Source organism: Equus caballus, chromosome 6 (assembly GCF_041296265.1).
Source record: "Equus caballus isolate H_3958 breed thoroughbred chromosome 6, TB-T2T, whole genome shotgun sequence".
In the NCBI taxonomy this organism is placed as follows: Eukaryota; Metazoa; Chordata; class Mammalia; order Perissodactyla; family Equidae; genus Equus; species Equus caballus.
In genome coordinates, this window is record NC_091689.1 from 6,506,199 (window position 1) to 6,532,989 (window position 26,791).

The 26,791-nt window shown below is 49.5% G+C and overlaps 1 long non-coding RNA gene across 1 annotated transcript; it reads left to right on the top strand.

Annotated features, from left to right (window-relative positions):
* Positions 1-1,726: 1,726 nt before the first annotated feature.
* On the top strand, positions 1,727-15,810 carry LOC138924549 (uncharacterized). The gene is made up of 2 exons (XR_011439468.1): positions 1,727-1,898; positions 14,517-15,810. It is a non-coding gene; the product is annotated as an uncharacterized lncRNA (long non-coding RNA).
* Positions 15,811-26,791: the final 10,981 nt, after the last annotated feature.

Below are 26,791 nucleotides of genomic sequence, written 5' to 3' on the forward strand. Positions count from 1 at the left end.
AAAGTGTTACATCCTTTAAGAAGCAAGTGGTCAGACTTCTTGGTGTTTCTCATGTATTAGCAAGCATCTTTTCTGAGTGTTGGGCAGTGGTGATAAAATGACAGAGTCCGTGCCCTTTGAGACTTAGCTAAACTGAAGTAGGGGTTCTGAAAGAATGGGTCTGGGGTCACCCACAGGTGTAGACTTGTGGGGCCCAGCCCAGAGTCTCTAGGTGTGGAACCCAGAAACTGGGATTTTAAACAAGTGCATATGATATTTTCATCACACTTGAAATTTCAGGGTTCCTGCTTAAAAGGCAGTCATAATATTGATAAATGTAGAGAGGGCCCAGGGAAAATGGGATGAGTGTACTGAACAAAGAAATACATTGGAGTAAAAAATATTTGTGTTCCCTGTGAGTCAGGGACCAATGCCCTTTGAAGTGTGGTACAAAGGTTAGGGAACTTGGCATTTCTTTGTCAAGGCTGCTGTTGACTTTGGTTCACAACCGTCTCTCCAAGCCTGATCTCTTAGGCTAACATGTTTGGGTTTTTTATTTGTTTTGTTTTGGTTTTTGTTGCTTTTTTTTTTTTTTTTAAATCTCATCCAGTAAAATCATTTAATGGCAGAATCTGGTACTCATTTTGTGTACAACAGCCAATTCTGGGTAAAGGTGATTAGTGAATGAGGAATAATGACGTCTCTCTGTTGGCTTAGAGTTTACAAAGACCTTAGATTGTCTCATTTGATCTTCACCTAATACTGTGGAGGTAGGTCTCTTACTAGCCTCATTTCTCAGCCGAGGAACCAGTTTGGAGAGGACAGGCAATCTGCCCAAGGTCACAGAGAGAGGTGGTAAGCTAGCTGTGCTGAAAATTGATGGGCTTCTTTGAGAATTTGGCCTTTGGGATTACGCCATTGACTCTAAGGATCCTGGGTGAATAGTTTGCCTCATTTACAGCCAGGCTGCCTCTGACAGAGAGCTCACTCCTTCAAGAAAACCCCATGAGCCCCACCCTGGTCACTTGATCCCTCTCTTGAATTTTTCTGGCATCCTTTCCCACTGCTAGATCAGCAAGAATGAGGTTGTCCAGGTGAGTGTGAGGGAGAGGACGCAGAAGAGAAGTTTAAAGAAAAGGTCAGAAGATGGAGGCCTCCCCTCCCACTCCCTGACTCAGCAGGCTGTCTGTAGTTTGCTGGACCAATTTTGACAAAACTATAAAGAGGTTTTATATGGCCTGCAGTCTTCCTCACTCCCCACCCACCCCAAAGCTGTCTCCTTCATGCCTGTCCTCTTGCCTAACTTTTAGCTGGTGGTCTCCTTTCTGTCCCAAAGGGACTGTGAACTCTCTCAACCTGAAAGAATTAGGGAGCTGGTGTGTTACTCGCCCCAGGCGCATGTTTGGGCTTTGAGCATAAGACCAATTTCGGGAACTGCATAAGCCAAAGGATCAGATGATTTAGGGGACAGTCTTGGCTGGGAGGGAATCGCCATCATCAGTCATCATGGAGAAGCCCAGAGATCTGTTTTCTGACCTCAGTGAGAGGGGGACAAGCTATAGAACCAAGGACGCCGGAGAGCCTCCTTCCCTTTCCTCATCATGATGTTGAGAGGTAGTACCAGCAATGGGAGACGGCTTTGGCTGTAGAAAGCTGAACTGGAAATCCAGCTCCACCAAATGCTCGCAGTGGCCTTTAGCAAGTCTGTTCACGCCTGTTCTGCTCAATTCACCCATGTGTGAGTGGGGATAGAAAGGCCTGCCCTGCCACCTCATAGGATGGCAGTGAGACTCAAAGGAGAGGATGTGCGAAGCTAAGCAAGGACCAGCTGCATCGTGCAAAGGTGCCACGGGGGAGTGGTGCGGAGTCAGAATGGACACGTGGAGTCCCTGAGGACAGGGGATCTATGAATGCACACCGTGAGTCTGGGGGAGGGTTTGTATCTCATCCCATGATGAGTGTGAGCCAGGTCACCAGCTCACCTGTACTAGCAATCAGAAGACCATTACTGAGGCAGGAGAGGCGACTGGCTCAGTGAGTAAGCTCGAGCCAGACTGCCTGGGTTTTTCCGACTCTGTCTCTCCCTAGCTGTGTGACTCTGGGAGGATATTTAACTTCTCCCAACCTCAGTTTTCTCATCTGTAAAATGGAGATAATACAATCCCTATCTCAGTGAGGTGCTCTGAGACTTAAATGAGACAGGAGTGGAGAGCTTAGCAAAATACCTGGCACGAGAAAGAAGCCTGTGAGCGTTAGTGGCTATTACTACAGATTACATTTGACTGCGTGGACTGAGCTGAGGCCCGTGCTTTCTGCTCATGGAGCCTGGGCTGCATGGGCCTGAGGGACACAGGGTAAGCACTGAGCAAGTACAGGGATTAATTAAGTGGAAAACGGATGCAGTCAAGGAATAACGCCCTGACACTTGTACATACCAAGGATGGTAAATGCATATGTAATGGGGTGGCGTTGTCCCCTGTGTGCTCTCTGAGGTGTGGGAGTAAGGCAGTCACACAGCCGTCCCTGAGCTGCGGCATCCTGTATAACTGACAGAAGCAGACTCTTCCTCTTGCCGTGTAGTCCTCCCTCGGGTCCCTGAAGGGAAAGAGAAATTGTGACTCTGTGACTAGGAGGCTGTCGTCCCGGCCATCTGGCCGCGTCCAGCCTTGACTCACTTTCATCTGTGTGTATATTCCCAGCGCCACTCCCAGGTGCTCCCCCTCCCCCATCCCCAACCTCAAGTGGAAATGAAAATGAGGCTGCAGGAGAGCAACTGTACTCTGTTATTGAAAACGAAGGCCTGGTCGGCATCTGCTTGCAGTCGCTCGCTGACATTCTCAATTTCTTTCTACTTGTGCCTGGGTCAGCCTTTAGGAAGCACCACCCTCCCCCATTTGTTTCACTTAATAGTGATTCTTTCTGGGAAACCTTGGAAGGGGGTTTTGTGCAGAGCCTTGGTGATTTATGGAGTCACCGGAAGGGTTGATGGGCTACACTGAAAGAGGGAGGGGCAGCAGGTTATTTCAGGAACAGTGGGGCAGGGCAGTGGGGAGGAAGACCCCCTGGCTCCCCCACCTCCAGTATCGGCAGCATCTGTGTAGGTGGGAGGGCAGGGGAGTGGCTCCGCTTGGTAGTGCCCATGGAGGGGGCACACACTGCTCTTCCCTTTTGAGGACTGGTGATCTCAGAGGGTGCCTTGGTTTGGGAGGCAGTGGGTGTGGGCTCCTACCTCTGCTGCCACTAGCTCACAGTGCCTGTGACTTAGGAGCTTTGCAGGCATTAGGAAACTTGAGTCCTGAAAAAAGAAGACACCAAAAGCAAAACGCAAGATCCAAATTAATATATGTTTAACTAAAACTTCTCCTTATGTCACCTCCATTAACTGTCAAATTTAACATTTAAAAATTTCTTATGAAAACAACTTTTCCTTGAGGCTTTCATACTTTGCAGGAGTTCCAGGGAACACAATTATTAAAATACCCAGGAATCACAAGCTGCCATAAATTTAATAAGTTACTAATAGTCAAACCACTTCAAAAGCAAAATTAGAAATATGCTTTAGAGATTATGCGGACAAGATTTATTCACCGTGGGTACATTTGGACGTGCTTGATGTGAGGTAGAGCCGCCAAAAGAACAAGCACCCAGGGCCAAGGGGCTCTTCACCGGCCGCCCACGAGCTTTTCTTCCCTGACACTTTCTTTTTGTTTGGTGAAGGGGCAGAATTAGAAGCTCCCTGTTTCTTCTCCATCTAAAAATCAGTGAATACTCTTGCTGTTTTTTCGTCTATCACTTTATTTTTCAGCTCGTAAGATTTGAAGGATGATCACTAATCAGTGAATGAATCGGAACCAGACGGAGGCTCCACCGGGAGGCAGCTGCAAGAGCTTGACAGTGTTTCTCTCCCCCAGTCATTTGCATAGGACCTTTGTGACTTTTTGCCACATCCACATGTTGTCTCACTATTATTTAAGTTAATAGTTTTCTGTAAACCATCTTATTTGGTTTTTTCCAATTTATTTTTTGAAAAAGTACTACATTCACATGATTCACAAATTTTAAAAAGCAACAGAAAAAGACATACAGTTAGAATCCTGACCCTGCCCTGCTCCCATCCCCCCGTTTCCACTCCCTTCTCATCGCCAAAAAGTGACCAGTTTCTTGTATAACCTTCTCAAGTCTTTTCATGCACATATAAAAAAATGAAGTTATACTTATTCTTCCCACACCATCTTTTTTTACAGAAGTTTTGCAAGTTAGATAGATATGCACATACTTGTTTGACTTAACGATCTACCTTGGCGATATTCCATAACATTACATAAACAGCATCCTCATTCTTGTTTCTTTAACAGCTGCATAGTATTTTCTTTGTCTACTTCTACCAGAATTTATTTAAACGAGACATCCTCTTGATGACTATTTGGGTTTATTCCAATCCTTTGCTATTACAATAATTTATCATGAATATATCTCTATCTAAAAATCTGAATAGTCTGGCTGTGTTTTCTTCTATCATTTTATTTTCCAGCCTGTAAGATTTAATGTATGTCATTTGGTTTATACATAAGCATTGTGGACTGAATGTTTGTGTCCTCCCAAAATTTACATGGAGATAGGGCCTATGAGGAGAGGATAAAGGTTAAATGAGGTCACAAGGGTGGGACCCTAATCCGATAGAGCTGGTGCCCTTAGAAGACGAGGAAGAGATGTGTGAGGACACAACGAGGAGGCAGCCATCTTTGTCAAGTTTCTGCGCTGTGAAGTTACTGTCTGCCCCCATTTCTATTCTGTGCGCTTTCGAAGGAAATCACTATGCACAGCCCACACTTAAGGAATGGGGGTCATGCTCCCCTTTTTTGAGGGGCGACTCTCTATATAAATCCTTTGGGATTCTTCAATAAGAGATTTTTCTCTTCTTCCCTTTTATGTATTTAATCATATATTTATATCATATTATGTAATTATATATTATATCAGTATGGACTCAAGGACATTTGTTTTATACTTTGGGTGAGAAATCATGACTACTTTATTTATCTTCTTGCTCAGATTTTTCCAGCTTTGTCTCTTGGGAGCTCTTTCAGTTGGCTCCTGTGTCCCTTTGACACAGCCATATTAATTTGGTTAAAAATCTTTTATTGATTTTTTTGAGGACTTCCTTACTTTCTGGCATCACAAGTTGTTCTAGGTGCATCTCGTCTATTTTTTGCTGCAGTCTTAGAATCAGTTATTTCTCCAAAGTGCCCTGGTTCCTTTTATTGGAGAATGATCTGGGTGCCAAGATCCGGGTGCTAGGTGCGCTTGTAGCCACTGGGGTGTCAAGTCACATGTTTAATTCACTGAAAGCATTCAGGACGCCCATATTTCCCATCTCTCCTTCTTAACCCCTGATATGCCCATCAAAGTCAACTGGTGACCTCACTGTTTCCTCAGGAGGGCTCGGAGTCTTCTCCCTTCCCTTCCCCCTCCCTCCTCCCTGCCTCTCTTTCTCTCTCTCTCCTTCCCGCCCTCTCTTCCTTCCTTCTTCTGAATCTTCGCCCACATCTTGCCTAAATCCTTCCCATCCCTCAGGCCTCAGTCTTTCTGTCACCCCACCCCCACCTGAGCTTCCTTTTCTACATCCCTGTCTCTTGTTTCCTGCTGTGAGAGGATCTGAAAACTCAAATTCAATAGAAGTCCAAGGTATCCTTGGAAAGAGTATTTCATAAAAGCCAGGCAGGATGAAATTAGGAAGGGAAGACAGCCTCTACATAATATCTTTAGTCAACAGTTTTTTCTTAAAATTTAGTTTTGTGGTTTGAACCCATATAGCTCAACTATCTCAGATTTATTAGGACTGCTCTGTCTTTTTAAGGTTCTGATAGAGACACCAGGGTTAAGCTCTGCGATCCAGGGTCAGAGCTGAACCGTGCACCCTGCGTCCAGGCGCAGCCTCTGTGAAGTAAGGAGAGAGAGAAGCATGAATGTGGGTGGTGTTCCGAGATAGCTTTGTCCAGCTTCTCCACATAGTGCTACAGATGGGGAACTGAGACCCAGGGAGGAAAATATCTCATGGCGGGGCTATATGGCTCATTCAAAGGCAGAGCTGGGTCTAGAAAAATTTCTCATTGCCAGTCCAATGTTCTTTCTGCTACTGAGTAAGGGCTCAATTAAGATATTCTTCTCTGGGCTGGCCCCAGTGGCCTAGTGGTTAAGTTTGGTGAGCTCCTCTTCGGCGGCCCAGGTTTGGTTTCCGGGCGTGGACCCACACCACTATCAGCGGCCATGCTCTGGTGGCAGCTCAAGTACAAAAAGAGGAAGATTGGCAGCAGATGTTAGCTCAGGGCGAATCTTCCTCAGCAAACAAAAACAAAAAGAAAAGAAGATTTTTCTGCTCTAAGAAATTTGTCTTAACATCCCCGTCCCTCACCCACTCAGGCACTCAGCTGCACCGTGGCAAAGGCGGGCAGCCCTGTTATTTGAAGGTGCACAGATTTTGGAACTAGTGAGATCTGCATTGAAAGTCTTGCTCATCTCTTAACAGCCATTTGATCTCAAGTAACCTCTCAGAGTCTCAGTTCCCTTATCTGTAAAAGGAGTCTAGGGACACCTGGGCCACAGGATTGTTTTGCGGCTTAGGTAAAAGCACTGATGTGAAGGCACCTGGGACATGCCAGCTACATACCGGGCACTCAGCATTGTCCAGGGAATCTGAATTTGCTGGCACTGTTCTGCAGCTTCTCGTCTGGTACATTTCCTATCCTGAAACAAAGTGAAAGCTTCTGGTTAGCTTTACCTCCTTTCTATCTCTACAGAGCTGGACACACAGCTGGTGCTCACAGATCCTTGCTGAATAACACAGTGTCACAAAGAGCAAAATCTGCCCTTTGGAACTCACCCCACAGGGGGCAATGGAAGGGCAAAGGGTTTTGTAGAGTCTCCTGGAGTGCTTACACACTCTGAAGGAGAAGGCCTGCCTTCTGCAGGTGCGTGGGGCAGGTGGGGACCAGAACAGCCCGGCCAACCTGTCATTTTACAGATGAGGACACTGAGGCTCGGGACAGGGAGGGAGTTGCCCGAGGCCCGCAGAGAGGCCTCTGCTGGCTGGCCAGAGTGGAGGCTAGACAAAGCATAGTGGGGCTGGGGGCCCTGTGCTTTCATTGGTTCTGGCCTGCCTGTCCGTGCTTGGGCCCAGGCACGTTCACAACTGAACAAGATGGGGCAGGAAACCATGAATCAAGGAGGTGAAGGCGTGAATGAAGTGGAGCTGACGTCTGGTCTAAATCCCTCTCCCTCCCCTGCTAGGCTTGCTCTGGCCTGTCCCCCGCCGGGCGGAGTCTGCAGGCTGCCCTGAGCTCTGCCTTTCAGATGGCACTGGGAGCCGGCTGATGGCTGCGAGAGCCCGGGCTGGCTCTGCAGGCACAGGGAAAGTCAGAATCCGAGACCCAGATGGATGGCTGCAGGCTCGGGTGCCCTTTCTGTGGCTGGGCTTTCATGGAAAGGGACGTTTTCTTTGCAGGAAGTCTATCTGTAAGAGGCAACATGGCATTGAGCAGGAGGTGGCAAGCTTTTTCTACAAAGAGCCGGATAGGAAATATTTTAGGCTTTGCGGGCTATGCAGTCTCTCCTGCAAATACCCCAACTCTTCTGTTCTAGCACAAAAGCAGCCAGACAATACAGAGATGAGCAGACGTAGTGGCGTCCTGATGGAACTTTATTTATGGACACTGAAATTGGAATTTCATTTGATTTTTGTGTGTCACAAAATATTAGTCTCCTTTTGATTTTTTGCCCCCCAACTATTTAAAAGTGTCAAAGCCCTTCTCAGCTCGATGGCCATACAGAAACAGGCACCAGGGCAGATACTGGGAGGGAGTTTCCAGACCCTCTGCTTAGAGCGCGGACCTGAGAGTCAGACAGCCTTGGGTTCCAAGCCTGGCTCAGCTGTCCACTTGGCATCTGACCCGTGGCAGGTGACATCATCTCTCTGAGCCTCGATTTCCCTAACTGTGGATAGGGAAACTAATGTCTACCTCGCAGAGTTTTAGTAAGCATTAAATGAGGCTGAGAGTATGAAGAACCTGACACGGACTGTTTGAGGCCCTTGACAAGCAGAGGTTATTACTGTTGCTTTCATCATCCATAGGAAAACCAGCACTGCGAGCTGAGAGCTATCCCAGAGCTTCTGAAGCCTATTGAAAAAGGCAGTCACCACAGGCTTTTCACACAAGCCATAACCCCGTGCTCGTGGCTACAATGAACTCATCCTGTTTGTGTCCAGTTCACCTCAATCGAGCACACGGTCGCTGGCCACCACCTCTGTGCAGGTCTCAGAGTGCAGCTGGAGCGGAAGGAGGAACTGGGCCCAGTTCCTGCCAGGAAGATGGTACCTCCTTAGGCGGGGAGATAAGATGCAAACCCTAACAACCGTAAAGCAAAATGGCGTGTAGAAGAGGAGCTCCCAGGGAGGCAATGGTGTCTCCCATGTCCTGAGAGCCAGGCCTGTGCTAAATCCTTTCTGTACACATGTTAATCTCGTTTTCATAACCCCACGAGGAGAAGATTATTATCCCCACTGGAAAAGTGGGAAAATGGAGGCAGGGAGACTGTGAAGGTTTTGCCAAAGGTCATACCCCGGTGATGGAGGTTCACCCAGGTGGGGCCCATGTGGGAACCAGAAGTTTACCTGCTGGCCTAAGAGGCCTCTGGAGCCCAGAGTCCCTTCTGGCTGTGATATTTGGGGATGCTTCACAGAAAGAGGCTGCGGAGGGTTTCTCCAACTGTTGATGGGGGCTTAGGGGTGGGGGCAGGAGGATTCAGGCTCAGGGAACAATATGAGCAAATGTCCCTGGCAGGCGTGAGTCCTGTCCCTCCGTGGATCTCCCTGTGCCTTCAGGCAGAGGCCGGGAAGAGGCAAGGCCTGATGACTTTCCCAGACTCACATAAATAGGAACCTCCTTGCAGCCAACGAGACCTTCTCGTTGTAGAACAATCTGCCGTGCAATGTATTCAGCTCTGCAGACTTGCTTTTTTCGTCCATAATTACTCTCCCAACTTCCAGATGACTTTCCCAGTGTGCAACAGAGGCCGTGTGGTATGGTGACAGCAGGCCGTGTCTCAGCAGGCGCTGAGTGACCCTGGCCGGTCACTTCCTCTCTCTTGCCTCAGTTCCCTCAAACATAAAATTAGGGGTTAGGTTATCTCTGGGTCCTTTCCAGTTCTGACCTTCCAAATTATGGCATAGGATCCCTGCTTCAGTGGGGGAAACAGCCTTCACTTCTAGCTTAGAGGAGGTGAGGCCACTGCACGCACGGCGACATTAGAGGATCGCCTGCAATTCCTGTACATCGTGGGGGCCGGGATTAGAACTTGCAGCCTTCAAGTTGTCAGTGTGCGACTTAAATAACCTGCCCCTTACTGCAGCTCCGCAGCTCAAGGGGACCCGTGCTCTTTGTCCATCAACCACCAACACATCGGCTATTTAAGTCGGTCATTTATTTATTCACGCCTAGCCTCTGGGACCAGACTGCCTGCGTTTGAATCCCAGATCTGCCAGCTCTGTGACCATGGGCAAGTTACAGAACTTCTCTGTGCTTTTGCGTCTTCCTCTGTACAGTGGAGAGAATAAGGGAGTTGCCTTACAGGGTTGTGAAGGATTAAATTAGTCATCTATATGAAGGGCTTAAAACCCATCCTGGCAAGCAGTAAGCATGACATAAGCGTTCACTCTTGGCATTTTTATTCAAAGCATTCCTTGAGTGGACACTGTGTGCTGCGCGATGTGTAAGAGCCGTTCCTATGTCACCCTTCCACCTTCCCTACGGCCCTACAAGGCAGGCCTTACTCAGCCTGCTCTTCAAAGGAAGAAACTGAGATCTGAGGAGTTTACGTGACTTGCCTGAGATGAGCCACTGCCCCACGGCTGCAGAGGGCATGTCAGCAGGGCCGTGAAGAAGCCGGCAGGGAGGAGCGGGCAGGCCACCTCCTGCCCGTGTCACTTCACATCGTCTCACCTTGCCCCCTGCCGCGCTGCTTGCGAGCACTCAAACCCGGCCTCCTGCTGGCGTCCTGCCCTGCGCGGTCCAGCCCGTCACCACAAAGAGTCATCCGCAGCAGCTGCGGAGAGATGGGGCTGAGGAGCAGGGAGAGGAGCTCGGCGCAGCCGGAACACGGCGCTCCACGGTTCATTCTGGAGCCGCCTCCCGGCCAGCCCAAGCGGAAACATCCGCCTGGAGCAGTCAGCACGTCAGTGCCGAGATGAGTGAGGACCACATGTGTCAGCTCACATCCCGGCCATACCGGACCGATTAGACTGCGCCGAAGCGCAATTTCCTCTCGGGTTTTATTTCTTTGGCCCGACGTTGTGCAGATGGCGTTCTCTGCTTACTGGAAGCAAGTGTGGAAATGATAAAATAGAAATAGGAGACATTTGGATATCACTTGAGCTGAAACTTGACACTGCAGGTCTGATTGAAAATCCAGCAGGCCTCTTTCTTGACCCTTTATTCCCGCTCCCCCTCCTGGGCTGCAGGCGCCTGCTGAATTCCTCCAGCTCTCTCCAAATCCCGCTATTGTGAGCTCTGGCTCCGTTAGCCCGACTTCCCACAGGAGAGGTTTGCCCCGGTAATCCTGGCGGTTGAAGCCCCAGGACTGGTGCTCGCTTGCGCATGTGCGCGCACACCTCTCTCAGGTGCGGCCCGTGGCGCCCTGCTAGCCTTAAACTCTCCGTTGAGGACTTCCTGCCTGCTGTCCACCAAACCTTCTAGAGTTTCTCTCTTCCATTTGCCATGGGAAAAAGCACCTTCCTCTGTCCTCTGAGCTGCATCTCCTTCCTCCTCCAGAGTCCAGCTTGCAGAGCGCCCCCTCCAGGACGTCCTCCTTATTTCAGACCCCAGTCTTGGGCTAACCCTCTCTTTGTCCTAGCAGCCTGTACCTATTTTAAAGTCTGCCCTCAACACAGAAATCCAACTTTCTTAAAGTTTAGGATGTCTCTCCCTCTGCCCCCATCTCCAGACCCTGCCATCCTGTAACCCGGAGCCCTCACCCCTTCTGTACTTCTGGTGATTTCCATATTGATTGCAGATTCCAGGGCAACTTGGGTTGGAATTCCTGAAACCCTCTTTCCCACCCCACTCTCTGACTAGACCAATTTTAGTTTAACCAAACCTCAAGACTATATTTTTGCCTATTCCCTTTAATGATTAACTTGCTTCAAGGAATTCGAGAGGCCAGACAGAGTGACTGCTAACCTAGTTACTGACCCATCCTAATGATGTCTCTCATGCGGGTCCATCCTCAGGGCTCTGGTTCATTACATGTGAGAACGTGAATTCCTTTTGGGCACCAGTGTTGCGTCTCAAGCCAGATCTGCCCTCTTGACCCCACCTCTCGTGGAGGTTTGGTGTGTAAACGTCTGTAGAGTGGAAGGGTCGTGATGGCTTGGCTTTCTTTAGGTCTTGTGTTTTTAGTCTCTTTAAACCCCAGTTTTTCATCCCATTGATTTCAAGCCCTGATCTTGTCAAGGAAGACACCAGTTGTGCTGCTGCCGCACAACTCCACGCCATCTGGGGCTTGTCACCCTCAGTGCTCAGCTGAGGATGCTAAGGGGTCCTCAGCTTCCCTGCAGCCAAGACAAGGCCAAGGCATGCAGTGGTTGGCTCCCCTCTGTAGGCACCACACGCTCCCTGCAGACTTGATTCTCCTGGTTTCTCTGAGGCTCTTCTGGGCCACTGCTCCCATATTCGTCAGCTTCGGCGGCCATAACAAACACCACAGACTGGGCAGCTTAAACGACAGACATTTATTTTCTCGCAATTCTGGAGACTGGAAGTCCGAGATCACAGTGTTGACAGGCTTGGTTTCCTCTGAGGCCTCTCTGCTTGGCTTGTAGATGGGCCATCTTCTCCCTGTGTTCTCACATGGTCTTCCCTCAGTGCCCGTCTGCATCCAAATTGTCTCTTCTTATCAGGACACCAGTCAGATCCGGTTAGGGCCCACCCTGATGGCCTCATTCTAACTTAATGACTTCTTCAAAGACTCTGTCTCCAAATGCAGTCGCATTCTGAGGTACTGGGGGTTAGGACTGCAACATCTGAATTTGAGCGGACACAAGTCGGCCCCTAACACTTTCCACTTTTTAAATCTCCAATGCCGAGTTGCAGGGCCTCGGGACCTTCATTTAGGCTCCTGAGGAGGCATTTCCTCCCCTGTAAAATGGGCTTGGCAAGAGTACTGGTTTCTTGAGGTCGCTGTGAGGAGTAAGTGCCTATGAGGCTTAACATAGCCTGGCTCATAGTAGGTGCCCAGTCAATGTTGGAACCATTTAAATAAACACAGATGCTGCTGTTGCTGATGCTAACAGCACCGCTGTTGTTGGCAGATGTCTCAGTCATAACAGATTTCCTTTTTGATAGCACCTGATGATCATTGTGCTCGTGTCACTTTCATTTTGCTCATTTCTTTCCGAAAGAGGCTTCTTTGGGGCTGCTCAGCACAAGATTCATGTCAGAGCCACTCTCCACTCCTGCTGGGAGGACTCTGAGCGCTCCACAGGAGGAGGCACTGGGCCCGCCCCACCTCTCGCATCTCCTTTGGGTAACCAGTGGGCCCTGGGGCTCCCTTAATCACAACTCACTCACTCAGGCATCTGCTTTTGACCTTGGCACCTTCCTCTGCACTGCGCCAGGTGCCTGGGGGACTGCCAGCTCTCCTAGCCTGCCAAGCTGACTCTTCCATCACTCAAGTGACCTAGGAAATCCCATCTCCCCTCCAGCAGGGGATCAATCTCTCTGGATTGATCACAGGAAACGTGCTGCCATGGGGGCGCGCAGCCCCGCCACCCTCCCCTACACACACAACGCTTGGCTCGCACTCAAAGCCCCTTCTGAAAAAAGGGCTCGAGACTTTCCTCCTGTCTACGTGCATCCAAGTGTTCATCTCTGTCAATATTTTTTAAAATGTTCAATGGTAAGGACGGGTCTAATTCCATTCTCTGTGCTGTGCATGACATGTGCATAAACATGCCCGATGGAGACGCCGGGTCTTCACAGTTTACAAAGCAGTCACGCATGAGCACTTTCTCTCTCCTCCACCCTGTCTCATGCTTCTGTGTTTTTGCATCTGCCGTTTCCCCTCTGCCTGGGAGCTCGTCTTCTGCCTTATCCCCTGGTGAATGCCTGTCCTAAGTCAGGCTGGGCCCAGACTCCAGGAGATGCATTGCTGACCTCCCCGGGTTAAGCTGATGCTCCCCTCCTTGGGGGCTCCCTGTGCCTTTGGTAGCATCTTGTCCCTGGTTACTGTACTGGACTGCGATTGTGTAGCTTCCCCGGCTGGACTGGGAGCTCCTCGAGGGCAGACACGGTGATTCATTTAACTTTGCATGCCCGGTGCCCAACACAGGGCCTGGCTACAAATGAATGAAGCCAGTGAAGAGGACTCTGGGCCCTGGCCATGCTGGGCAGTGCCTTTCATGGCATTTTCCGTTTGGCCTCACCTCTTCCTTTGTCCTGTTTTTAGCCTAATTCCTTTCAAGGCTCTGGCATGGGACTCTGAGCTCATTTTCATGATTGCTTTAAATATTTGGGGCTGTTGGCATGCCAACACGGGGACCCACGCTAAGGAGGGAGAGGAATTCTCTAGCTCTCTGGGTCCTGCCCAGACACAAGGAATGTGCCAGAGGCAGGGGAGGTTCTGAGAAAGTGCCAGATTGGGTTGAACTAAACCGCTTTCCTACCTGGCTTAGGGAGCCAGGAATTTTGGCAGAAGACAAGAAAGTGAGAGGACACAGAGGCCTGGGGGCTGGGGTGGGGGCGGGGGAGGGACAGCATTCCGGGAAACCCAGGAAGCGCCCTGGATGAGAGGGAAAGGGCTGCGACAGCACTGAACATGTGGTCTCTGTGCTGGAAAATGGCGAGGAAGTCCCGGAGGAGACGCCTGCACGGGGACAGACCCGGGAGCCAGCTTTGAAAATCAGAGAGACAGGAGGAGTCTCTGGAAGTCTTGTCATGGAAGAGCTTGGAAGCCACGAAAGTAAGCTCGTGAGCATCCAGAGTCAGGAGGGGCCTCAGAGGTCACCCTGTGCAGCCCCTGCCCCTTCATGGATCAGGAATGGAAGCTTGGAGAGAACAGGGGTGACCGAGGCCACACAGGTCACGGCGGTAGTACCAGGTCTGGGACCCACAGCTCCTGTTCTCTGTCCAAGGCTCCTAGCCCTCAAGGGCTGCAGAGGAGCTGGAATTCAGTCCTTCAAGTGCTCCCTGGTCATTGTTATAAATAGAACAGAAAGCCTGGCTTCTGCTTGGTGAGTTCTTTCCACACACCAAGCAGAGTGCTCAGTGGTTTACATGTTTTTTCTTGTCTCAGAGCAGCTTTATGAGGGACACATTTGTAGCCCCATTTTAAAGATGGGGAAACTGAGGTTCAGAGGCTAAATTATTTGCTTAGATGACCCAGCTACTGAGCATAGAGGTCCAGATTCTGACTCAGAGACTGCCTGATTCTGGGGCTCTTGCTTTTCACAGCTGCTTTCTAAAACTTTTCCTGTCTGGCTTTTACAGATGTCGGGGGACTGGGTCAAAGGAAAGATGGCCCAGAGCTTCCAGGTGAAAATGCAGCATCCCAGCCCTCCAGACAGTGAGATTTCAGGCAGATCGGGGTGTGCGTCTGGAGGAGGCAGGACATTTTTTCTTCCCTGAAGATTCTCCAGTCCAAAGAAGCCTGTGGTTCCAGGGGTGGAGATGGACAGATGACCCGGGGTGGGCTGCTAACCCAAGAGTGTGTTCTGAGATGAGACAGCGCAACAGAGCAGCCGAGAGAAGGAGACGGATTCCCGACTCACTTCCCGAGTTGGCTGCTGGCTGTAGAGCTCTGTTGCCTGAGAGCGGATGCATAAAGGAGAACACTAGCCCCTTAAAATTCACTTGTCTTACATTTAGAGAGCAGCTCCAAGCCCACAAAGTGCTGTCTCACAGATTCTCGTTGCGTCTTCACAGCCAGAAGGCAGGGTCACTGCCCCCCCCTTTAAAGAGGAGCACACTGACCCAGAGAAGTTAAGTGACTTGCTCACAGTCACCCAGCTGGCTAGCAGCAGTGCCAGGACCAGAGCGCAGGTGTCTTGAGCCCTACATGGAAATCGTTCATCTTGACACCACTCCCAGTGGATGGAGGAGCCAGTAGAGATGCTGCTGAATGCTCCATTTTTGTCTCAGGGGATGAGGACCCCACTCCCAGCTCTAAGCTTGCCCTGGTTGGACTATGGAAAATCCTATCTCCTTTGCCACTAATTGGCTCAAGAAAAGCCATTTGACACAATTCTAGCTAATGAGGTAGGAATGGGGGCCTGTGGGGCAGCCTATGGGAAAACTTCTCTTGCTCCTGAAGAGCCACAAGAAGGGGCAGTGTCTCTATTCCTCTGGTTGTTGTGCCTGGACCATGATGACTGGGACTGCTGCAGCCAACTTGCTGCTTGGAAGAAGCCAACACATGGAAGAGGATGAGCAAAGAGACGAGAGAGTCTGGTCCTGGATGGCGTCATTCAGCCAACACTGAGGCCCACCCTCCTGGGGTTGCACATCCCAGACCTTAGACTTCAGATAGGAAAATACAAGGTCCTCAAGAGTTAGGATAATCTCCCCAGAAGGTCCCCAGCAGACTGCCCTCATGACTTTTTAGCCAGCACTAGATCCTATGGCTACCCCAAACCAGGCAATGGCAAGTGGCATGGGAATGCCATGATCATCTTATTGTCTTAGCTGGGGTGAAGACAGCAAGTGCGCCACACATATGACATTTGTTATATTCCAGACACTGTTCTACTTACTTTAGATGCATTATAATGCTCTCAAAAAAGTACGGTTGGTATCCTCATTTTATACATGAGGAAATTGAAACACAGAGTTTAAATAATTTGCCTGGGGCCACACAGCTAGGAAGTGGCAGAACTAAGTTTTGAATTCAGGCTCCAGCACCTGTGTTCCTTCATCACTACTTACTCGAGTTAAGAATGAGGTCAGCCTCCTGGGGGCACGGGGCTCAGTGGTGGACTGACGGCTCAGAAGGAGAGGTGGGGACTGGAACAGAGTTGAAGTTCTGTTAGGAAAGAGGAAGAAAGAAATAGATATCGGTTAGCAACAGTGCTGGCTACAGCTGTCCCCGCTGGCTGCTGTACCTATGGATCTCCGTTGAGGCAAGCTAGCAGATATCTTTATAGTCAAAGCCAGTTGACTGTTTCTCAAACTATTACCTGTAGCCCAACTAACTAAAACGAGTTATTATTGTGGGCTAGAGTGATCAGAAAAGCTTTCAGGAAAGAGAATGACTTGAAGGATGGGTAGGGTTTAGAGAAAATGGACATTCCTGGCAAAGAGAATTGCAAAAGAAAATGTCCAGAAGGCAGGGCTGGAAATATAGAGTAGCATCAGGTCCTTGAAGTCCTTGAACCCAAATGGAGGGGTATGGGCTTCATTCAGGCAACGAGGGCTGCAGAGGATCCACGAGTAGGAGAGTGGCCGGGCGTTGAGAGAGATCCATCCTAAAGCCGATCAAAGGAAGGACTGTGCAGGAGGAGAGAGCTGGCTGGCAAGAGGCTCTGCTTGATGATGAAAGTTTGAATAAGTGTGATAGTGTTATAAATAGAAAGGGAGAGACATTCCAGGAGGCACTGAGGAAAAAAAAGGTATTTGGTCTGATGACTGCTTAGATCTTGGAGGGTAAGGAGTCCGAGGTGACTTTGAAGTTTCAAGCTTTGGTGACAGGAAGATGGAAACCAGGAACTTGCCTGGGGGAGGTGGAGGATGGGGAGCAGGATATGGAGGATTGGGTGTTAGACTTGGACCCCCATGTGGAAATGTAGGATTGGGACATTAGTGGCGAGTGAGAACTAGAGGTGTCAACTGGAAAGCTGAGGGGGTGATTGGAGGGGATGAGACCTCTGAGAAAAAGGGTGTGGAGGAAGAAGAGAAGACTGCTGAGGTCTGGACCTGAGGAAACCTCCAACATGACATGGTCCCAGGAAAGAGGATGCGACAGAAGAACTGGAGGAAAGATCAGAGATACAAAAGGAGAACCTAGAAAACGGGAGAGAGAACCAGGGAATTGAGGGTTTCAGGAAAGAACCTCAATAGTGCTAAACGCCTGCATTATAGAGAAATCCAGGTGGATCAAAGCAAACTTCGTGGGTATTTTAAAAGAGGAGATTTGGAAGACTGTGGACAATCCAATGTCTTTCTAAATTGCTCGTGGGAATGTAAATTGGCACAGTCCTTCAGAAGGGCAGGAGGGCACTATCTTTCAAAGGCCCTAAAAATATATAAAATTGCTGATCCAGAAAAACGTCTTCAGGGAACAGAACCCCAAAGTCATAAGAATTAAAGTTTGTTGAGTCCTTTCTCAACCGATGACAATGTCAAGGATGGCATTGTTTTAAGCACTTTACATTTAAGAATTATTTAGTCCTCAGGACAACTCTATAAGCTTAAGTACTAATACTTTTCACAAGCAAATTTTCATTTTATAAATAAAGAAAATGAGGCCAAGAGAGGTTATGTCATCTGAACACAATCTGACAACTAAGAGATGGAGATCTGGGAAAACAGCTGCAAGGCCCGTGTTCTTAGCCACCAGGCCATCCTGCCTCCTGGCGTGATTAGACGTGAACACGAGGCTGCGCCCTGAGGGTGTGCATTTTAGCATTATAATAACAGGAAACAATCTAAGTGCTTAACAGCTGGAGGTTGGCTAAATAAAGTCTGACTTCCAAATGAGAGCATGCTATATAGATGTTAAAAATCACGTTGTAAAAGAATACTCAATGACATGGGAAAATGTTAATGATACATTTTTAAGTGAGAAAAGCTGTTTTCAAAACAGTATGATCCAAAATTTGAAAAAGAAAGCCGTTTGTTATTATTCACATGTGTGTACCTTGGCAGGCGGATCTGGCTTCTGCATTGGATTGCCTGTGCCACCACCAGGTACCCTCTTTCATCCTCACCCTGCGTGCACGAGAGCCCATCCTCACATCCCAATCAGGTTGGACTGGTCATCCCTATGCTTCTGGATTGAAGGGCTGTATGTTTTAACAAAGATAAGCAGGATGCGTGGCGGAGTTCCATGCCCAAAGGTCATTGTTTCCCCTCGGGTCATTCCAGAAACACTTTCTCGATGAGGCAGAATATTTAGGGAGTGTTGACTAATGGAAATGGTTGGGTGGAGCTTGTAGGAAGAATATTTCAGATATATGGTGCCACTTAAGAATAGATGTGGAAGAAAGGATGGGTCCCTTCAATGAGGGGGTTCTGCAAAGTGGCTGACAGGAGGTTGTTCTGCTCCTTGGATCATAGACAGTAGGCCAGTCCCCTACCCCTGGGGTCACCAGCTTTATGTTGTAGGCAGCTGAGCCCCCAAGATGATTCAGGAGCCCCACTCAGAATCTCTTGGCGTTCTGTCCTGTGCTTCACCCCAGCTCTATATCCATGTTCAGGCGAAGCCCAGAACTGACTGCTTAGAAAAATATTTAATTGAGATTCCTCCTACAGTGCTTATTTCTGTCTCAATAAGGCCTTGGCATGCCATGGGTAGCTAAATATATTGGCTGTTTCGTCTCCAATGCCAACCTAGTTTTTTAAAATGTTCCCAAGTACATCTGCCCAGCTTTCCCCTTGGAGAGAATTTACAGCATTTGCCCTCTGTAACCCAGAAGAAAAAAAACTGTGGAGGAGTTTAGCTTACTTAGAGGAGAGAGACCGGGGATTATGTCCGTGCAGGAGAAGTATCTTCATTCATTCATTCAGGAACCATCTATTGAGCTTCTCCCGAGTTATTGGCATTGTGTTTACTGTGGAGACTGCACAGACTTATGGAATTAGACCTGGCCCCTGCCCTCAAGCGGCTCATAGTCTAGATCGACCAATGATACAGTAACAATGGAGGAAGACTAAAGCAGCGCTGATGGGAGGGTCTGTAGTGCCCTAGAGTGAGGACACACAGGGGACATTTTCCTAAATAGCATCTCTAACTGTCCTGGAAGTACTTAGGAATTGAGGGTATGGGGAGAGCTGAAAACACAACAAGAATATAAGGTTAGATGGTCTGTATGGGCGTGTTACATTAGTTTGGGGTCAATGTGGCTACTTTTTATTTAGCATGGGTACTTTTTCAATAGAATTCTTCTCTTGGATTTGGTATCTGATTCTAAAGAAGTCTTGAGTACAATTAATTTTTCCTCTCTAGGCTTTGGTTTCTTTAGCTATAAAATACATTAGTGCAGAAGGATGTTTTATAAACATTTTTAGAACCACAAGACCCGCTTTGTAAACAAAAGCATATACGGAACCCCAATATATAAGACCAATAACATCAGGTCTGCTGTGGTTGAGGCAGGGGTGAGATACCCAAAACTAGTCCTGGCCTACCCCCAGTCACCCTCTGAAACACCTCATTGGAACTCCGGGATCCCCTGGAGCCTCAGTTGAAACCCACAGGTTGAGATGGTGCTTCAGGCTTCCCTGGCCCTAAGCCGGTCAGAAGTGATCTTTCTTCACTTCCATTTGGGCATGTGGCTGGTCCCCGCCTCCGAGAGGAGTCTGTCTGCACTGCTACCTAGGAGCTCCGATGGAGGCTGGTGGGAAGTGGACTTGGAATGCTTGGGATCACCAAGTCCTGGGAGTGCTCAAGTCACGGTTCCTTTGGCGGGAAGGAAGTAGGTTGTCATCTGAAAGCAGGAAGAGTGTTGGCAGCCGAAAAGATAAGCACAGTCTGGTAGCATGTTACAGATGGCTCTGGCCCCATTTACCATCTAGTGCTTCCAGAAGATGATCTAAAGGTGAAGGGTCCTTTCGACATGTCAAGGTCTTTAGCATCTCACATGGGCTTTACTCTCTGTGATATCAATGAGGCAAGGCAGACAATGGTCTCCCCATTTTATAGATGAGGAACCTGAGGCCCAATATGGTTGCTTCTTCCACAGAAGAAAACCGAGACTTGCTTTTGAGAGTATGGTCTGTACCTCTCGCCCTCTCAGACTCCTGAGAATTTCTTTCTGTTCTGTCTGTGCATTTTGTTGATGTAAGTCATTTCCTCTGTATTTATCTGTTTCCTTCTGGTTGTCCAGAAAAATCTGAAGTTGAATTTTCCACCCTTCTCAAAATTGCATAGAAGGAAATAGAAGTATTAGGAGGTCTTGAACAAATGACCTGCAAGAGTTGTGGCAGATTTTCATCTCTGTTCAAGAAACACTGCTTTGGTAGTCTTGGCAGGAGGCTGGAGGGTGGACATGAGAATTTTAGGGTGAAGGTGATTTCAATTCTGGGGAGTCCGAAGGTCCCCAAATCTTATTAACATAGACGCTGAATACCAGACGTTCCTTTGGGTCTGCGTGCCGATGCTCTCAGCCTTTCCTAGCAGCCTTTCTCCACTGGTCTGGAACCTTTTAGGGCATTCCAAGCCCCCGCACCTCTCCCCCGCCCTGGGGCTGGCCTGCAGTCAAGCATCTTTACACTCTGCTGCTTCCATCTGGAACTCCCTTCCTCGATTCCTGGTGCTGGCTGCCTCCGGGCCTGCTTGCTATTCTGGTGCCCAGAGTCTCACGCAGCTCTGCCAGCTGAAGCTGTGGGGAACTATGGTAGCAGGTAAGGGTGGGCTTCCGGGGGCAGCTGCATGGGCAAGAGGACTCATCCAAGGTACCCCTGACCGTTCATCCGAGGTACCTGAAAGAAAGAGAAAAGACGGCTTACCACATTGGGAGAATTTTAGAATACACGTAATCGAGGAAGGATGTTATCCAGAGCTCATAAAGAGCCCCTCCAAGTCACCTTAGGACCTTAAGATTCTCTATGGCATTGACTCTCCCTGAGACATGGAACTTTGCCTGATATGGAGTCAAATCCTTTCCAGAAACTCCTATTTTTCTTCGGCAAAAAGGTGAGGGAGTCTGAACACTCTGAACATTTCAGGGACTGCTAGCTGGCCATTTCAGGGACCCAACTAAGACATAGGAAACACAGGTGTTGAGCACACCTCTGCCTTCCTCTGCACAGCTTGCACAACTTCCTGCCTCCACCAGGCCGAGTGATGAATTCAGCTGAGGTTCTAAGAAACATGCTGGAAGAAAGTGAGAGGAGGGGATAGGATTAAACAGCAGGGAACCCGGCCCTGCCCTCCAGGGGCGCGCACTCGCTGGAGACATCCACAAGAGGGCTCTTGTTCAGCCATCTCACATGGATTTGCCCCAATTCTACCCAGTGGCTTTCTTCTTCAGGCACCCCCCCTTTCTAACTCCTCAGACCCCAGTGTTGTCAGTGGCCTCCCCTGCTATCCAGACTCAAACCAGGAGTCATCCCTGATGCCTCCTCCCTTTCACCTCCTCCTCCTCCAAGCTGTTGCTCGCGGAGCCTCACCATTCCCTCCTTTGCTGATGGTCTGGGTAGAGGGGAGGCCTTTGTCATTCCATTCCAGAAGACTCTGACCTCATGATATCAGAACCTACAATTAACCCCATTTGCAATGAAATCATGCTCACCAGCCTCTGCCAGGCTTCCCCAGGTCTCCACGTCATGCCCCTGCACCTCCTCTGCCATGTCATTTTGTGCGGCTCCCTTCCCCAACTTCTCCTCCCTGTCAGTCTTGCCTTGTCTTCCTGCCCTCCCGCAGGCATGTCCGTTTGATTCCTCCCTCCACACCTGGGCCTGAAGTGCCAACCTCCATTCTGCTCCAAACTACCAGTCCTTCAAGGCCCGTCTCCCACCCCCTTTATGCCTTCCCGTTGGTGTGCTGAGTATCCCCAAGCTAGCACCAATTTGGCGGTTTATTATATATTACTAAGTGTCGTCTTTTCAGCAGGAGTGTAATCTTCTTGGTGGTAAGGGTGTGGTAATACCTGTTTGAATCATCTCTCTACCGCACCCAAGGCAAGGATGTGGGAAGGAGGGAAATTCACATTCATCCAGGGCTTTAAGACATTATCTCATTGAATCCTTTCAACCTGAAGAGGTGGCTATTTTTTGTCTCTGTTTTAGGGATGAGGAAACTGAAGCCCAGAGAAGTATTTTTACATCCATAGCTGGTAAGTGACTGAGTCAAGATTCGAAACCAGAGTTGCTTGGTCACAAAGCCTCTTTCCCTACTCCATGCCTTGATTCTAAGGTGAGGTGGAGGGTGCGCATAAGAGCATTGAGTCAGAAAAACAATCTGACACGTGAAGCTGGTGTGCATTTAGAACCATTGCTAGCAGGAACTGCTATATCTGCTTCTTTTAATCCCACCCTGAAAACTTGAATCCCAAATTGATCTACTTTAATGTTTACTTTTTTCAAAGAAGCTAAGAGCAAGTTTTATGATTGACGTCTCTTTAAAAATACCCTAATTATCTTTCTGGAAGCTCAGCTCTTCTTAAGTTTTTGCTTGGTAAGAGGTAGCCTGGGGGTATCTGATGTTGCCCGGGGATCTCATGTCAAAGGAACAGGGTCACAAGGCAGATTCTTGGGGCAGAACTCAGATATTACAAATACATATGCCTCAGCCAGATGTCAGAAATTCCCTCATGAACCCAAAAGAAAAATATTCCATTGCATTAGATAGTGAAGAAAAGGGGGAGAGAGGAGAGAGAGAGAGAGAGAGAGAACATGCAAGCACAGATGAGGAAGGTATATAAAGAAAAAAAAACTAAGGAAGAAAAAGAGAAGTAGAGGAAGACTGGAAGGCAGCTTGGTAGAAGGTTGTGTCTGTTAAGTGGATGGAAAATACATCTTGAATCTTCACACCTGGAGGGAAAGCAATTATCGTCTTAAGTGGCAGCCCTCCCCAAATCTTTTTCATATCCCGACGGGGTGAACATAGGCTGGTGGTTTGGCATTTAGGCTGAGTTAAAGCAACCTGGCTTCAACCTGTGCTTTCTGCCCACCGTGCTCCAACTGTCTGACCAAATGGGTGGAGGTCTGGGCTCTACCTGGCCAGCCTCTGTCCTACTCTGGCCTGTCCCTGGTCCTTCCACGATAGGGGGAGGAGAGCGGATATGGTTGACTCATCCCATCTAAGTCACTCAGCGGTTCCTGACCTTGATTCTCAAAGGCCCTCACTCTAGAAAACAGAGGTTTTGGGGGCGTTACCATAAAACTGACACAGAGCTCTCTGCGGTTTAAAAATGGCGGCATGCCCTCTGCTTCCCCAGCTCTGCCCCTGTGTATCTCTTCATTTGCCTGCTCAGTGTTCCTTCGATTCCAGGAAAGAGGGGACTCAAAGGTCCAGAAACCTGGAGGAGGTGGGGTCATAGGCCCGTCGAGCAGCCCCATTTCTCTCTGTTCTGGCCGCTGGGTATCTCGTGCCCACACAACCTGCAGCCCTTCTGGAGCCTGGGAAAGAAGGCGAAGCTGAGCTCTCAGTGCCCAGGAAGTGTGAGTCTCTGTTGTCTGCATTTGGCCTGAAGGACAGGCGTCTGTCCTGGGTTTGTCCAGTGTTCAGACAATGGGTCAATGTGTCCCATCCAGTAACCGCTTAGATAAAAGGGCCTCGATTCTCTAAGAGAAAATGCGTGTTTCGCAGAAGGCGACATGCCATAGTGGAAACAGAATGGGCTGTGGAATCTTATGTACCTGGGTTCAAATCCCAATTTTGCTGTTAAATATCGTGTCATCCAGTAGCTCTTCTGAGCCTACATGTGCCCACTTAGGGTGGCTTTGAGAATTGAATAAGACAGATGCCTGGTGCGTGGTCGACACTAAACAGCGCCAGTGACGTCTTCCTCCTTTCAGTCCTACACCCGCATGGAGAGAACAGGGACCCTTGAGTATTTCTCCAGGTTCACTTCCCACTTCTCTCCCCGTTCCTTACTTCCTTCTAGCCTCAAATACCAAGTTCCTCCCCACTTAGGGCATCGATGCTTGATACCCCCTCAGCTTGGGTCTTGCTGCCATCAGGTCTCCTCGTGGCTCTTTTCCTCCATTCAGGTCTCTGCTCAAACATCACCTCCTCAGAGAGACCTGCCCGCATCAGGGTGTCTACAGCAGCGCCCCCAGCACCGTACTGTCCTTGATAGCACTGACAGCCCCTGACACTGTGGCGTCTCCTCCGTGAGATCATCGGCTTCACAGGGGCAGGGATTTTGTTTGCCTGTTTTTACGTTTTATTCCCAGTGTCTATAACAGCTCCAGGCACACAGCCAATGTTCAATAAGTATTTGGTAAATGGTCGTAAACCAGAAATATTGGGAGAGTGGATTCGTATTGGGAGAGTGGATTCTGCTTACCGCGGGGGAAGGGTGAGAGGCACAGGGTCCCTGCCGCCTGCAGGGGCATGTCTGGGCAAGTTGGTCCCCAGCAGAATTTCAGCTTCACTTGCCTCTTCATCCAGGTGCTCTGAAGGGGTGTGCTATATGGCCACAGAACTCCCACACTCCTGGCTCTCATGCCCAGACACCCTCATTCAGGTGTCAGTCTTCCCGCCACTGTGCTGGCCACAGTACGCGAGTGATACAGCCAAACCCCCACCCAGGGCTGTGCTTCTCACCCTGGGCATGGGGCCTCTGGGGTGGTGTGTGTGTGCGAGGAGGGGGCACGAGTGGCTGTGCTATCAACGTGTCACAGCTTCCCGCATCATCCCTTGAGCTAATGCAATTCACTGGAAGCATCATTGTTACGGTATGTCAGCCTTGACTATGTCATGTCATAGAAAGCACAAGTCTCACCTTTACAAAAGGTGGCATGGTGACTTGGGGAAGTGTCCCTTTGGGTGGTGGGGGGCGGATGACAGGCTTGGGCATGGGAACCAGAGTGCCTTGGCTTTGCAGGTCTGCGCTCCTCAGCCACTGGCTTCTTCAGAGGAGGCGTTCAGATGCCTTGTTAGGGGTTTCTGGGTGGAGGAGCTGGATTGAAAACATTTTCTCATCAAAGATGAGCTCCTCCCTCACAGTGGAAGCTCCGTAGAGAGCAGCGAATGAATGCACCCTCAGAGATGGGGTGGCAGAGGGGGCACTGCTTGGAGTCAGAAGGATGGGGTTCTGGTCCTGGCTTTTCTGATCCAGGCCAGCCTCTACCCTGCTCTGATCCTCAGTGTCGTCTGAGTACGAGCGGCTGGACTCCATCAGCGAGGTTCCTTCTCACAGCAGAGAGCCAAATGGCGTAAAGGAGCCACGAGGAGATCTGGTGGCTTACGGGAGTTAAAGTGCCATGGGAAGACCAGTCCCACTGGGCCACACGCCGACTGCACGAAGCACAACCGGTTCCCTCCTCCTCTTCATCATTCCCACTGAGAGGCGGTGGCCTGATTCTCCTGCCAGGGACGCCTAAGTGGTCTCTGACATCTTCTGGCTTCTAGAACCGGCTCTGAGGAGTCACAGCATGTTCTGCGTGCTCACACAGGCCCTGGGGACTGTCAGGGATGGGGGGTTGTTCCGAATCAATAGGCACAGAGCGGGTGGAAGTTGGAGAGCCCAGAGGCTGGAGGGATCCGTGCCATGGGGGCTGGGGAAGTGGGCCAAAGAGAGAAACTGGGCTTGCCTTTCCTAGGCCAGAGCAGGCCTGGGATGTGGTGTGATGTTGCTCACCCCACAAACTTCTCATCCCATCCATCTTCATGAGCGCCATGATGTTGGAAACAGCTAGGCCTAGAGGAGCCCCCAAGAATTGACCTTGTCTGTCCTCCTCTGTGGCAGTTTTAAAACATGGTCCCCAGATTCTTTGATCCTCCTCCCCTTGAGAGGTGGGACATCTCCCTTTCCCTTGAATCTGGCCTTGCGACTATTTGACAAATGAATACGGTAGATGAGGTGCTGGGCCAATCTCTGGGCCCAGGTCTTCAGACACTGGCAGTTCTCACTTCCTGTCTCTTGGGATGCTTGCTCTTGGAACACAGCCACTGTGCAGAGAGGAAGCCAAAGGAGCTGGTGGGGACGAGGGGCCCACGTGGAGAGGAACCGACACTCTGAGCCCGTGACCCTGGCTGGATGCTCAGCACCAACGTGCCAGTCCCAGGAGTGAACCGAGCTGGAGCCCCGAGTCCAGCCACCCCAGCTGGCAGCATGTGGAGCAGAGACGAGCTGCCTGCTCATGCTCTGCCCAGACTGCAGATACACGAGCACAAGATGTGCCTGTTGTTCTTTTAAGCCACTAAGTCATAGGGTGGTTGATTATTGGGCAAGAGAAAGCTGGCGTACCTGGCAGTGGGGAGCAAGCCCGGCAAGTCCTCCCAGACAGTCGCTTGTGCGTTCCTTAAAACAACGCCCACCTCCACCATCCTGGAGACTCCTTTCTCTGGAGACTCAGCTCATCTCTCTGGATGAAGATGATGATCAGCAGGAAGTGTATTCCCAGGAGCCCATCCTCCCTCCCTTCTCATTTCTCTTCTCCCTCAGCATCCCCACGCCCCACCTGTTGTTTTCTCTTCCCTCCTTCCAGCAGACACCTTCTTCTCCGCCTCAGGTCTCGCAGCTCTGCAAAGGACTCCACCACAGGCCTGGTGGAAATCTCAGGGGGTGCTCTGTACGTGTGCATGCATGTGAGTGTGCGTGTGTGCACGTGTATATGTGTATGGGTGCACGTGTGAGCGCTCCCGCGTTTGTATGGGGTAATGTGGCGTACATTGCAGGCAGATAGCGGGTAGTAGAGGAGCCATCATTTTGATTGCTGATGTTTTTGGTGAGTCAACTGGAACCCAACCACTCTTCTTTTAAGATATTTTAAAATTAAAATCAAACTTTTCTGATTATACCATTCTGCATTTTTCAAATTTTCTACAATGGACACGGATTACTTTCATAATGAAGAAAATAAAACTCACTTCCAATTTCAACACTCAGAGTTGACCAGAATTCACATTCTGGTGAGTTTCCTTCCAGCCTTTTGCC